The sequence below is a fragment of the Primulina tabacum genome, chromosome 14 (assembly GCF_025594145.1).
Source record: "Primulina tabacum isolate GXHZ01 chromosome 14, ASM2559414v2, whole genome shotgun sequence".
NCBI classification, from domain to species: Eukaryota; Viridiplantae; Streptophyta; class Magnoliopsida; order Lamiales; family Gesneriaceae; genus Primulina; species Primulina tabacum.
In genome coordinates, this window is record NC_134563.1 from 9,398,463 (window position 1) to 9,413,727 (window position 15,265).

Sequence of the window (15,265 nt, forward strand, 5' to 3'; positions counted from 1 at the left end):
TCATTAAAAGGAGTACATGTCTTGTTCCATTTCATTTATACAAACTAGTGTTGATAACAAACTACATATCACATGTAGAACATCTAGTTGTCTTCTACGCCCGAAATCACCACGCTATCCAATCTCAGTCACGCTCTCCTTGACCCTGATCATGTCCCTGTTCCACCTGTTGTCATGCACACATACAGACACAACAACAGCCGGATACTCCGATGAGAACAAATCCCAGTATAACACAATGTATCATGCATATCATGCAAGCATATGTAAGATATAAAGCATAAATCAAGAACATGTATCTAATCTAAAACATAGATCAAAAGAATGTTATACATCAAATCTTGAACTTCAAATCTTTGACTCGACTCCAATCTAAGTCTAGGGATCCCGATGTGAATAAGACGTAACAATCTCCCACCTACTCTCCCAATCGGGGTGGCGGTACGTCTTATTCCCGGACTTCGGCCCTCTCTGTGTCGAATATCTACAATAGGAGTCGATCTTCTCCTACGTACCTCGACACTACCGAACATCCGGTATCTTGGCATATCTGCCAACGACTCACCTATCTCATGTGCACTGTTATAATTCTATAAACAAGGCATAACCATATCAAATTATAAACAATCTAGTATGTGATTTTGGGAAACTCAAATAAGGTCTAATTTGAGTTGTGTCTTCCCGAATCAACATTGAATTATACCTTTCTTGTCGTAGTCTCGGTTTGAACAAGTCGAAGTCTTGAAATCTCGATGTCAAATCTGTCAATACCAATCTGAATTAACATATACATAATGTACTATATCAACCTCTAACTCAAAGGAATACATATACGGATCAATATTCAATCTCGGTACATTTCGATGGCATAACGGCGAAATCTCGTGATACCGGCAACTCAAATCGCATATGTGATATCAACAAGTCACAATTCTTAATAATCATCAGCGAAGACTCAAAATCTGCATAATTTCATACACATATATGCTGAAAAATTGCAATAATCGCATACGGTATCATTACTTCGATCCGGTTTCGAATATACTATCATCGACCTATCATGAACACATCATATAGCTCAAAATCTGATTTCCCCAACATGCTATTTCAATTCAAGCAATAACATAACAAAACTTACATCCTTTAGAAGCGTATGATGCAAGGAGTAAGAATCTAAGTTCGGATTCAAAATCGGATGGTTAGATGTTGCACAACCAAGTTGTTAGTATATCTTGAAACTTGAAGGAATTCTAACTCTTCTCTCGGTGCTTGTTGCTGGAGAATGAAAGAAATGAAGCCAATTCCTATATATATCTTGCATGGTGATGGGAAAATGGCTTATTCTTTGTTCAACACGTCTCACGCATATGCGCGACATCACTCGGCGCATATGCGCGAGACAATATGTCTCGGCGCGTGTCATGCACAACGCCTCGCGCATATGCGCGAGGTCCTTCAAATTTCTTCACAACTCTCGGGTACCCTCGCGCATGTGCGCCGATTCCTGTCGCGCATATGCGCGAGGTGTTCTGCTCATTTCGCGCATATGCGCCCAGTCTGGTCGCGCATATGCGCGAGACTCATTCCTCGCACAAAATTCCAACTTCTTTTCGGCTCCCCCGGTCTGATCCGTTCTATCTATAATCACATCAATTAATTAACGAATCATTTCAGATTACCATACTCAAATCCTCAGGCCTTACATTTTTCCCCCCCTTAGACACGATTTCGTCCCCGAAATCACAGGCAATCAAATCATATCAATAAGAAGGTATAACAGAAAGGCTATATAGAATACTTACATCAGTAAAATAACTCTAGGAACTTCTGTCTCATATCTGCTTCAGTCTCCCAAGTAGCTTCTTCGATGCCATGATGACTCCATTGGACTTTCACTAGTGGAATAGTCTTCATTCTGAGTTGTTTGTTCTTCCGATCAATAATTTGAATCGGTTGCTCAAAATAACTTTAAGTCTCGTCGAGTTCAGCTTCATCAGGCTGAAGAATATGAGAAGTATCTGGCAGATATTTCCGTAGCATCGACACGTGAAAGGCGTCATGTATCCCAGATAGCGAAGGAGGAAGAGCAAGTCAATATGCACGATCACCAATCTTCTCAAGAATTTCGTACGGACCGATGTATCTAGGAGACAATTTTCCACGTTTGCCAAACCTGAAAATGCCTCTGAAAGGAGAAATCTTTAAAAATGCTCTGTCTCCCTGTTCAAATACTAACGGTTGACGACGTACATTCGCATACTTGGCTTGTCTATCCTGTGCCGTCTTCATTTTTTTCTGGATCAGTTTTACTTTCTCAGTCATTTCACGAATCATATCAGGCCCAAGTTCTGGTACTTCAGATATATCATCCCAATATAGAGGAGATCTGCACTTCTTGCCATATAATGCTTCAAATGGTGCCATCTCGATGCTCGTCTGATAGCTGTTGTTGTATGAGAATTCACAAAGTGGTAGTGAATCTTGCCAACTAGTGCCAAAATCTAGAACTACAGCTCTCAGCATATCCTCCAATATCTGGATAGTCCGCTCTGACTGTCCATCGGTCTGAGGATGATATGCAGTACTCAGGTGCAATGTCGTACCTAAAGCCTGCTGCAAATTGTGCCAGAAATGTGAAGTGAATCGGGGATCACGATCTGCTACGATAGTTTTCGGCACACCATGCAATATGACCACCTCTCTGACATATATATCTCCCATCTGATCATGTCGGTACGTCATTCTGTACGGAATAAAGCATGCTGATTTGGTCAATCTGTCAATCACGACCCAAATCGCATCACAGCCCCGGGATGATCGTGGTAACTTTGTAACAAAATCCATGGAAATGTGATCCCATTTCCATTCGGGAATAAATAAGCTCTGAAGTAAACCTCCGGGTTTCTTCCTCTCAGTCTTCACCTGTTGGCAATTCAGGCATTTAGATACAAACCCTGTAATGTCTGATTTCATTTGCTTCCACCAAAACTGTATCTTCAGATCATTGTACATTTTTCTGCCACCAGGATGAATACTGAACCGACTACAGTGTGCTTCTGATAAAATCTGTTGTTTCAAATCTGAAACATCTGGCACTACAAGACGGTTATTCACATACAAAACATGATCATGTACCTGATACTCTAACTGATGTCCTGCTCTGACCATCTCAATCGACTTCTGAACATTTTGATCATTTTTCTGTGCTTCTTTAATGCGAACAATCAAATCGGGTTCCATTTGAATTGTAGCAAGTCGCACTAGTCTACTATCTGTATCAAATGCTAATCCAGACAAACAGCAATCTTCAATCAAATTCGAAATACCTATCGTCGATAAGGATAGAGCACATACCTTTCGACTCAAGGCGTCGGCTGCTGCATTAGACTTCCCTGGATAGTACTTGATTTCACAATCGAAATCCTTCAATAAATCGAGCCATCTACGCTGTCTCATATTTAATTCTGACTGTGAAAACAGGTATTTCAAACTCTTGTGATCAGAATAGATTTCAAATTTCTCGCCATAGAGATAGTGTCGCCATATCTTCAAAGCAAAAACAATGACCGCCAATTCAAGATCATGAATTGGGTAACGAGTCTCGTGTGGCTTCAACTGTCTCGAGGCATATGCAATCACATGCCCTCGCTGCATAAGAATACATCCTAGTCCTCTGTGAGATGCATGCCAATATACAACGAAATCACCAGTACCTGAAGGGATAGTCAACACTGGAGCACTGGTTAACCTTTTCTTCAATTCCAGGAAGCTAGACTCACAAGCCTCTGACCACACAAACGGAGCATTTTTCTGAGTTAGCTGCGTAATCGGCTTTGCGATACTGGAAAAATCTCTGATAAATCGCCAGTAATAGCCTGCTAAACCCATGAAACTGCGTATATCTGGCACTGATGTCGGTCTAGGCCAACTGATCACAGCCTCGACCTTACTAGGGTCAACAGAAATACCCTCTCTCGATACGATATGCCCCAGAAACACAACTTGCTTCAGCCAGAACTCACACTTCGACAGTTTGGCGTACAATTTTTCTGCTCTCAAAGTTCTCAACACTGTTCTCAAATGATTAGCATGATCAGTCCTATTCTTTTAATATATCAGAATGTCATCAATGAATATAATCACAAAATCGTCAAGGTACTTCTGGAAGATACGGTTCATCAGGCCCATAAATACAGCTGGAGCATTCGTTAAACCAAATGGCATGACAATAAATTCTTAATGTCCATACCTGGTTCTAAATGCTGTCTTCGGTATATCAGAATCTCGGACCCTCAGCTGGTGATACCCAGATCTCATATCGATCTCTGAATATACAGAAGAACCCTGCAACTGATCAAATAAATCGTCGATACGAGGCAATGGGTACTTGTTCTTTACCGTTGCTTTTTTCAGTTGTCGATAATCGATGAAAAGTCTCATCGAACCATCTTTCTTCCGGACAAACAGTACCGGAGCACCCCAAGGAGACACACTTGGTCTAATGTAACCCTTGGCCAATAATTCTTCGAGTTGTTCTTTCAATTCTTTCAATTTAATAGGTGACATTCTATAGGGAGCTCGAGATATAGGAACAGTACCTGGTAGGAGATCAATACTGAAATCTACCTCTCGGGCTGGAGGTAACCCTGGAATCTCGTCTGGGAACACATCGGCAAACTCACATACAACTGGCAGATCTGCCAATGCTGGGCTCGATTTCAGTAGATCTACTGAATACACAAGGAATCCCTCTGCTCCTTTGTGCAATAATCGACTCATAGACAACACAGATATCAAGGGAATCCGAGCTCTGGAACCCTTACCGTAGAATTTCCACTCATCAGTCATCTCTGGTCTAAATTTGACAATCTTCTGGAAACAATCTACAGTGGCTCTGTACTTGGTTAACATATCGATCCCAACAATACAATCAAAATCAGATATCCCAAGCACAACACAATCTAACTCAATCTCATTACCCTCAAACTGTAGCATGCAATGTCTAACCAATGTCACTGATATCAACCCACTACCCAAAGGAGAAGAAATAGACACTACGGCAGATAATGACTCGATAGGTAAAGCATACATTAATGCAAAGCGCTCAGAAATGAAGGTATGACATGCACCCGTATCTATCAATACATAAGCAGGATAACCGCAAAGAAAACAGTTACCTGCTATCACATTGTCTGGTGCATCTTGGGCCTGCTCTTCTGTCAGTGCAAATACTCAAGCCTGCTGTCTGGGAGGTTGGCTCACAATCTGGCTCCCTCCTGGCCTCGACTGGGACTGTGCAGGTGGCGGCTGGAAGGAATTGACAGATGATGCTTGCCTCTCAGGCTGAGATACTGATGCAGATGATCCTGCACCCTGAGATCGTTGTGACCCTCTCTGTGGACAGACTCTGGCAAAATGTCCTTGCTGTTTGCAGATATTGCATCGCCCAACCACTCCCTGACACTGATCTGTAGAATGTCTGCCTCCACAAGTACTGAAATACACCCCCGTATAATCTGAACTCTGGCCAGGACCCTTCTGTCGTGACCCACCTGAGCTTGATGAACTGCTACCCGACTTCTTGAACTGTCTTCCTCGGGCTTTCAGTTGATCTTTCTTGCCACTGCTACTACCACCACTCTCGAATCTAGGAGGAGGTTGAAAAGAGGGCTGTGGTGGTCTCGGAATCGGAACAGCATACAAAAGTCCTCGTTGCTTAATCAGTCCCGCTTCCGCTCCCTTGGCTCGGTTCAAGGCATCTGCAAAGTTGTTCGGTCTGCCGGTATTCACCAGGGTAAAGATATCAGGATTCAAGCCATTGATAAACTGATCTGCAATTGCCTCGTCATTCTCTGCAACGTGAGGAGCAAATCGGAGCATTGTCGAAAACTTTGCCACATATTCTTCGATGTTCAGCTGTCCTTGTCTCAGATTGGCAAACTCGGCACCTTCATCCTTTCGGTAGGACACGGGAAAGAAGCGTTGATAGAACTCTGCTTTAAAAACTTTCCAAGTGATCTCGGTGCCACGATGCTCCAATGCTCTCTTTGTGGTAAACCACCAATTCTTCGCGACTTCATGCAGTTGATGCTCAATTAACTTCACTCGACGCTCATCGGTATAGTCAAGGGACTCAAATAACATCTCGATGTCTTCTAACCAGCTCTCGCACTCAATAGCGCTCTCAGTACCTTTCAGTGTCGGCGATTTAAAGGATTGAAAACGTTTCAGTAGTGTCTCCATCGGTGTTGCAGTAACATCCATCGGATCATTAGAAGTACTGCCCTGTTCTGGTACCGGACGCACAGGCACTGCTGCTCTTCGAGGAGGCATATCTGATTATCAAACGGATTAGTACACAATCTATACAATCTGTTTCAGTCCTCCTCTGATCATATACCTCTGATACAGAATCGGTTCTGATTCATTTTATTCTTAATACATGTCGCAATCAATCAGATAAGCAAGTAAACATGTATTATTGCAAGAAACATGCTTTCATATATAACATATGTAAATCAACATACAATTAATAGCATGCTAGCATCATCAAAGCAAGGAAGACGACTCGATCTACTCCGCTCATTCACTCCTATTCCAGTCTACAGAACCTACAGCTCTGATACCACCTATTGTGGGGACCCGGGCTCGAACTCAATTATCTTTGGGATTAAGTGGATCTTTGCTAGAAAATGGGTCATAAAAAAAATTTTCTTTTAAACATTACAAATTATTGTATATGATCATACGCATGTGATAACTCTATTTATTTCATTAAAAGGAGTACATGTCTTGTTCCATTTCATTTATACAAACTAGTGTTGATAACAAACTATATATCACATGTAGAACATCTAGTTGTCTTCTACGTCCGAAATCACCACGCTATCCAATCTCAGTCACGCTTTCCTTGACCCTGATCATGTCCATGTTCCACCTGTTGTCATGCACACATACAAACACAACAACAGCCGGATACTCCGGTGAAAACAAATCCCAATATAACACAACGTATCATGCATATCATGCAAGCATATGTAAGATATAAAGCATAAATCAAGAACATGTATCTAATCTAAAACATAGATCAAAAGAATGCTATACATCAAATCTTGAACTTCAAATATTTGACTCGACTCCAATCTAAGTCTAGGGATCCCGGTGTGAATAAGACGTAACCTACTCTCCCAATCGGGGTGGCGGTACGTCTTATTCTCGGACTTCGGCCCTCTCTGTGTCGAATATCTACAATAGGAGTCGATCTTCTCCTACGTACCTCGACACTACCGAACATCCGGTATCTTGGCATATCTGCCAACGACTCACCTATCTCATGTGCACTGTTATAATTCTATAAACAAGGCATAACCATATCAAATTATAAACAATCTAGTATGTGATTTTGGGAAACTCAAATAAGGTCTAATTTGAGTTATGTCTTCCCGAATCAACATTGAATTATACCTTTCTTGTCGTAGTCTGGGTTTGAACAAGTCGAAGTCTTGAAATCTCGATGTCAAATCTGTCAATACCAATCTGAATTAACATATACATAATGTACTATATCAACCTCTAACGCAAAGGAATACATATACGGATCAATATTCAATCTCGGTACATTTCGATGGCATAACGACGAAATCTCGTGATACCGGCAACTCAAATCGAATATGTGATATCAACAAGTCACAATTCTTAATAACCATCAACCATAAGACTCAAAATCTGCATAATTTCATACACATATATGCTGAAAAATCGCAATAATCGCATACGGTATCATTACTTCGATCCGGTTTCGAATATACTATCATCGACCTATCATGAACACATCATATAGCTCAAAATCTGATTTCCCCAACATGCTATTTCAATTCAAGCAATAACATAACAAAACTTACATCCTTTAGAAGCCTATGATGCAAGGAGTAAGAATCTAAGTTCGGATTCAAAATCGGATGGTTAGATGTTGCACAACCAAGTTGTTAATATATCTTGAAACTTGAAGGAATTCTAACTCTTCTCTCGGTGCTTGTTGCTAGAGAATGAAAGAAATGAATCCAATTCCTATATATATCTTGCATGGTGAGGGGCAAATGGCTTATTCTTTGTTCAACACGTCTCGCGCATATGCGCGACATCACTCGGCGCATATGCGTAAGACAATATGTCTCGGCGCGTGTCATGCACAACGCCTCGGGCATATGCGCGCCCTCAATCGGTGCATATGCGCGAGGTCCTTCAAATTTCTTCACAACTCTCAGGGTACCCTCGCGCATGTGCGCCGATTCCTGTCGCGCATATGCGCGAGGTGTTCTGCCCATTTCGCGCATATGCGCCCGGTCTGGTCGCGCATATGCGCGAGACTCATTCCTCGCACAAAATTCCAACTTCTTTCCGGCTCCCCCGGTCTGATCCGTTCTGTCTATAATCACATCAATTAATTAACGAATCATTTCAGATTACCATACTCAAATCCTCGGGCCTTACAGGATGAGTCGGTGGATGTTGCTGGGGGATTCTCTTCCCTTGGGTACCTTATGACCACATGATTCACTTGATCTTGTGATTTATTGATAGCCGCAGCTTCTGATCATGCATTGCATTACATTGCATCTTTATGGATTTTATATGAACTATAGTTGTCATTCTTATTATCATATGCTATTGATTGTAACATACTGGGATTATACTCATCGGCATGTCGGTTATCTCTTGTTTTCATGTGCTTGACGGTAGGTAAGGCGAGATCTGGGATGCCAGAGTCCAGCTTTAGGCGAGGAGATGCGAGTTAGAGTGGGATTCTCGGGCATTAGGAGCTATTTGATGATACTTGGATTATTTTGTCTCATGAGTTATTTTGACATGTTAAAATTTATATTTTAAACATTTGGGACTTGTAAATTATTTTGTCGATGTTTATGTCTGTTTGTGACGCACAGATTATGAGTTTTACTCAATCGTTTATTTTGTTAGAACTGTATTTGTTTCTTTGGCTTTTGCTTGGGACATACTTTTATATTTTTGGATGTTCCTATTTTAGAGGAGATGCTGCCCGTTTTATTTTAGAAATTTTTTTTAAAAAATTCTCATTTATAATTATTAGAATTAGATATCGAACCCGGGATCCCACAGATAATACATCACACAACCTCACCAGTTTATGTACAGTCTCATACTGATTTGGAAACACACACTAGTAAGTCAGTTAGGCTAATTCAAGTGTGGGCTCCGAAAAGATTAATCCGTCCAGGACTTGTAACACACTAACCCCAAGACATTAAACTATAAATACGATAATGCAGAAGCCTTATAAAAAAAACTTGGAGAAAAATAATTAATAAAATTTTGACAAAGTTTGCCCATAAATATAGACTTACCAAATATTCCCAAGCAAACAAAATAAATATTACCACAATCAATCTTTCCAAAACACACGTAAATCTCATCTCCATAATTACCAAATGCTTGACAAAAGTTAAGATAAAATTTTCTTGTTCAAAACATGAACCAAGGTACAATACTCAAAACCATTTTATAATTGCCACATTTTATCAAAACATCATTCTCCATGCTTTGGCACATGCACCTTCCATGCCTCGACACTTCTATCGCTATTCTTTTTTACCTGCATCACATGACATAATTGGAATGAGTTTACAAAACTCCGTAAGTGAAACTTTCAATAACAATTACATATACAATAGTGTAAAGAAAGGAATCATTACAATTGAACAATAGGAAATTTCATCGTTCAATGGAATATATAGATAACAATTATAATATGACATTCTATCAACCATTTCTTTCATTTTCCTTGTATGGCATTAATAAGTCATCCGTCGATGTATACATGTACATTTCAGTCAAAATCAGTCACTGTACATGTTAAATGTTGATCAACTTCTATTACGTGGGTTTAGAAGTGCTAGAAGCACCACCACTACCATATAACTATCAAGCCATAAAAAGAACCATTGAATCATTTTATCAAACATGTGGTGTGCATGAAATTAGAACTAGCTTCTTTCTTAGCAATTGGCATCAAAATTCCTTTCCTTCTCTTTCAATCAATGAACCATTACATAGCAAGTATATAATCAATGGATTAAAGGAGCTAGTAACAATAACAACATCATCCATCATATATATAGGCCATGAGATGCATTCAAAGAAAAAGCCCACTTACAACCAATATAACTTGTTGTGATAGCTTCTTGGTAGTTGATCCTACAACACAAGATCAAGATTATATCATTAACTTCACATCTTCAACCTATAACTATCATTCAAGACTAAACCATCATTCCCTTCACTTCAACCAAATGCCCAAAAGATAAATTCCTTACCTTGGTTACTTGCTCTTGAGGATATGAAGATCACACCTCCAACTTGAAGATTCAAACCTTGGAAAGAAAGGAATTAAGAAAAGAAATTAAGAACCCTAGCTCCCCATGTCAAAGGCTTGCAAAATAAATAAGTGAAATGGCTAAATATTGGCTTAGAAACTCTTAAAAATATATTTTCTACGCCATAGACACGGACCCCGTGCCCCCCTCCGTGTATAGGTCCGTGTACACACTGGAAATCACACATTTCGCCTGGTAAGACCCGGACCCCGTGCCTGGGTCTGTGTGGGGTCCGTGTACCCACGTCCCAATTAGCCAAAGTGGTAAACATGAAAGTTGTAGCCCTATGTCGTTTCTTGAATCTCCCACTAGTTTCAGGTCATTTGGAGGTTGGAGTAAAAAGTTATGCTCATTCTACCAAAATGTGTCAGTGCAAGAACGACGATATACATAACACACTTCGGGCCACTTTTGACTCATCTTTCTCAACTATTTGAACAAAACTCAGAACATGAAAGTTGTAGCCTTGGATCTTAGCTTTCTAATGCAGTTGGACTCATGTCATTTAGATCAATATCCCATTAATTATGTTAAAAACCGTAACAAATACCACAATTTTCATACCGTTTCTGCACCCCAACTACCTATTTGGCTCAAACCATCCAAATCATCAATCCAACTCCCAACATTATACCTTCACAACAATAACAACTCCTCAAATACACAACCATAAATTTTACCATACCAAAACCATACCATAAATAACCATGAATACAATGCAATAACCATATTGATGCTATAACATGAAATACCAACCCTTCCATCAACTATACTCATAAACCATAACAATAACAATGATCAATAATAACTTAACCATATATCCAAAACACCAAACCATAGAATAACATCATTGACAATGGAAGGATAAAAGGTTGGGATATTACAGGACTCAACTAGATTTGTATATATACATGTCAAAATGGGCTGACGGGGCGGGCCAGCCCGCCACCCGCCGCAATCCGCCATTAGGCGGGGCGGGGTGGGCCAGCCCGCCATTTTGGCGGGCCTCTAAATGGCCAACCCAGCCCAACCCACCTTGGGCCGCGGGTTAGGCGGGCCAACCCGCTTCTTATTTTTTTAAAAAAAATACTAAACAATATTAAAATAAACATAGAAGAAAAATATATTTCAGTCAAATAGTTTCATAAAAAACTTAAAAACATTGAAATAAGACATTGAAAGCATACAACAATCAACATAATCCATAAAAAAATAAAATGCTTATTCTAATTCACACAAGATTTCATCGTACACATGTACTAAAAATTAACTCATGTAATATCACCAACCGTAAATACAATGAAACCTTTAAATGTGAATTCCAAATCTTTTTTAGTATACACTTTCTCCAGTTTCTTAAGGGTTTGTCATCACAAGAAAACAAAAATTAACGATCTTAAGGGTTTGTCCGCACAAGGCACCTAGCTCTTACCATCCACATTTTCTTAAAAAGTGAGAAACATTGGAAGATAACACAAAGTCGAGAAAACAGACGGTTGTAAATTTCAGAAAATATTATGTGTTCAACAATACACATAATTACTTTATTTACTATATTATTTCGGTAATTCTGGATTAATTCGAGTTAAACATTAAAAAAAGGGAGGAGAATGGAGAGTATAACATCTTCAAAAAAAAATAGAAGCATAGAGATTTTACCAGATTGATTGAAGTTAGGCACATGAGAAAAAATAAGGAAGAAATAGGAATTTTTATATAAAATTTAAAAATATAAATTCGACCCTAGTTTGGTGGGCCAGCCCGCAACCCAAACGGGCTCAACCCGTTTGGCCCGCAACCCAAACGGACTGTTATTTTATCAACCCAACCCGCTCAATTTTTATGGCGGGGCGGGCTTGTATACCAAAATTTTATTTCAATGATTGTAAGTATTAAAAAGAATTTTCTCAAAGAATCTACTTGCTTTCTGGACTGTGGATATTCCAGACATATGACTGGTAACATTAACCTATTATTCGAAGTCATTAACCACAAAGGTCAAATAATTACCTTCTATGACAACTCCAAGGGTAAGTTGTGGGTAAGTATAAGATTATCGATGAAAGAACCATTATTAAAGACGTTTTATTGGTTGAAAATATTTGCTATAACTAGATTAGCATAAACGAACTTAGAGATAGTGATTATTTAGTTGAATTTCACAAACACACTTCCACAGTTAAATCTGCAAATGGTGATATTATGATAACAAGACTAAGAGAACAAAAAACCAAAAAAGTTATCGAGATTCATAATAATTTGAATGCTCCAAAGTGTTGGTTTCCTTGCATGAAAATAAGAATTGTTTATGACATAAACGGCTAAATCATTTCAATTTTAAATCAGTTGTCAATCTTAACCAAAAAAAGGTGGTCTCAGGGTTGCACAACATTGATCTTACCAATGATAAAGTTTTTTATGCATGTCATCTAGGTAAACAGGTCTTATCAACTTTCAAAAACAAAGGAAGTACCTCAACTGCTCGATGTCTGGAACTTCTACACATGGACCTTGAAACGTCCCAGATTCGACGACTGTCCTCACTGTACCAAGACGAGTCTTTCCAGCGTGCTTATGTCCTCACTCACACGCACCCTAGGAAACTTCCCAGGAGGTCACCCATCCCAAAATTGCCCCAAGTCAAGCACGCTTAGCTTTGGAGTTCTTATGTGATGAGCTACCGAAAAGAAGATGCACCTTCGTGATATGAGTAGTACCAATCAAATCTTTTTAAGCCCTCTTCAACTGTACAGTCCATTACATTGAACAGTCTCAGAATCCCTCTCATTCCGGTGTGGGATCGGTTCATTCATGTTCCCTCCACCTAGAAGCCTGCCAGGAGCCGCTCATTGTTCGTGCAACCTCATGACACCGGCGATCACCCCCCGCCCTCTTCGGTCCCGGGCCTCACAGACCTATTTGGTCCAATAAGCGTAATGATTCTAAGGGAAAAGAATTACACCTTGGTGGTGATTATTGACGATTTCTCACAATTTACATGAGTGATCTTCTTGAGTTCTAAATATCATAATGTTGCCCAACTCATCAAGCTTTTAATTAAAAGAAAATCTCTTGCGGTACTTAACACATCAAAAAATAGACAACTTTGTTTCTCACAATTCAACCATTGTTGATGATGTCAGGATGATCAGTCAATTGGAGATAGATGGTGTCTTTTTGTCTATGAGAGTAAAAGTAATAAGACAATAGCTTGAGATTCTAGTCACTGAGAAAGCGACAATTGAAGCTATCTTTGATCTAGGAGAAATTCATACGAGGAACCAACCCGACGACATTCAAGTCGAAGCTCCTAAAGATCAAGATATTGCTGAGATTGTGATGATTGAGAAAGAGATTGAGATACCCACCCCTGTGGTAGAACTCCTTCAAATTCCAACTATTGATGTGTATGCACTTCAGACTCGTAGTCAAGAGGACCCACCCTTGTGGTAGATACCATGTTGAGCTTCAGATATTAGTAGAGCTCTTATTTTTCATAAGACACATATTATATTAACTGGCATTCAATTTATTTGGGTCCAACTGAATTAGTACCTTTAGAACCCACAATTGTATTTGCCTAATGGGTTTTGTAATTCGAGTATCTAATGTGGTATGTGAAACGGTTGACATTATTTTTAACTTAATGTACCCTATCATGTTGTTCCCATATGTTTTTCTTATTTTACAAATATATCTCTTCTAAATAGATCTTTTGTTCTTAAATCGATAGTGTATGGTGGACTTTACTGAGATATGCTCTACTGAAACAGATCCTCTACTGGATTCAGTATGAAATAAAGCTTTCCTCTCAGGCCGAACATAACCGAGTCAAAAATTTATACATTTGTTCTTCTGATTTAAAGACTTTTCCTCTTTAACTTCAGGTTCTTTATGTTCATATAGTGCAGTCGATCTCACGAAGTGATTGTATTTCTCTTTGCACATATTCAAACGCGATTTTACTCGTTTCAGAATAAGTGCTTTCATTGTTACTGAAGCCGAGACCAGTTCTGTCTTCTGATTGCTTCTGTAACTCCTGCATTTTTCTAATGAAACTTAAGACTTATTCCATTCATTTACCAGTAGCGAGGACTTCTTATTCTCATTCAATAGCGGCTGATAATTTGTAATTACTCTTTCATTCTCAGTTTTTAGCTTACTCACTTCAGCCTTGAGATCTCCACAACTATGCTTTTATGAAAAATATAATTATTGATTTGATCATTCAAGATTTTGTTTTTAGTTTTGAATTCCTCAAATGATTAAGAAAGCTTTGAGTACTCTTCAACCATTTCATGCAATGACTTAACACAAGATCATTTGTGTAAATGATTTTGATTCAAAATCAAATACCTCATTAATGGTTGTTTCCATATCGACATCCATCAGACATTGTGTCATTGGATTGGCTCTCTCAAGCAATCATGACCTTTCTATTCTTTCATGAATTCTTGTCATTCATCTTGTGTCTGTTCTTCTTATGATTGTCGTTATTGGGCTTGGGACACTCAAAAATGAAATGCCCGGTTTTTCTGCAATTCAAACACTCCATATCAGCTGCAGATGGCTCCTTCTTGTAATTTCGATTCTGATTCTGAAAGGTTCTATGATTTTTCTAAGTGAACTTGAAAATTTCTTGACAAACATTGTAAGGCCCTGTAATTAATTATCCGGTAATTTGGCATAATTAGAATAATTATTGAGTTGTAAATTAAAATAATTATTTATGCCAAATAAATTCTAGAAGTGTGTTAAAAAATTGTATTTTAGAATATCGGAGTTAAAATGATATAAAAAAATACATATAGAGTTTAAATAACACACGAGAGCAAATTAATTCAGACCAGGATAAA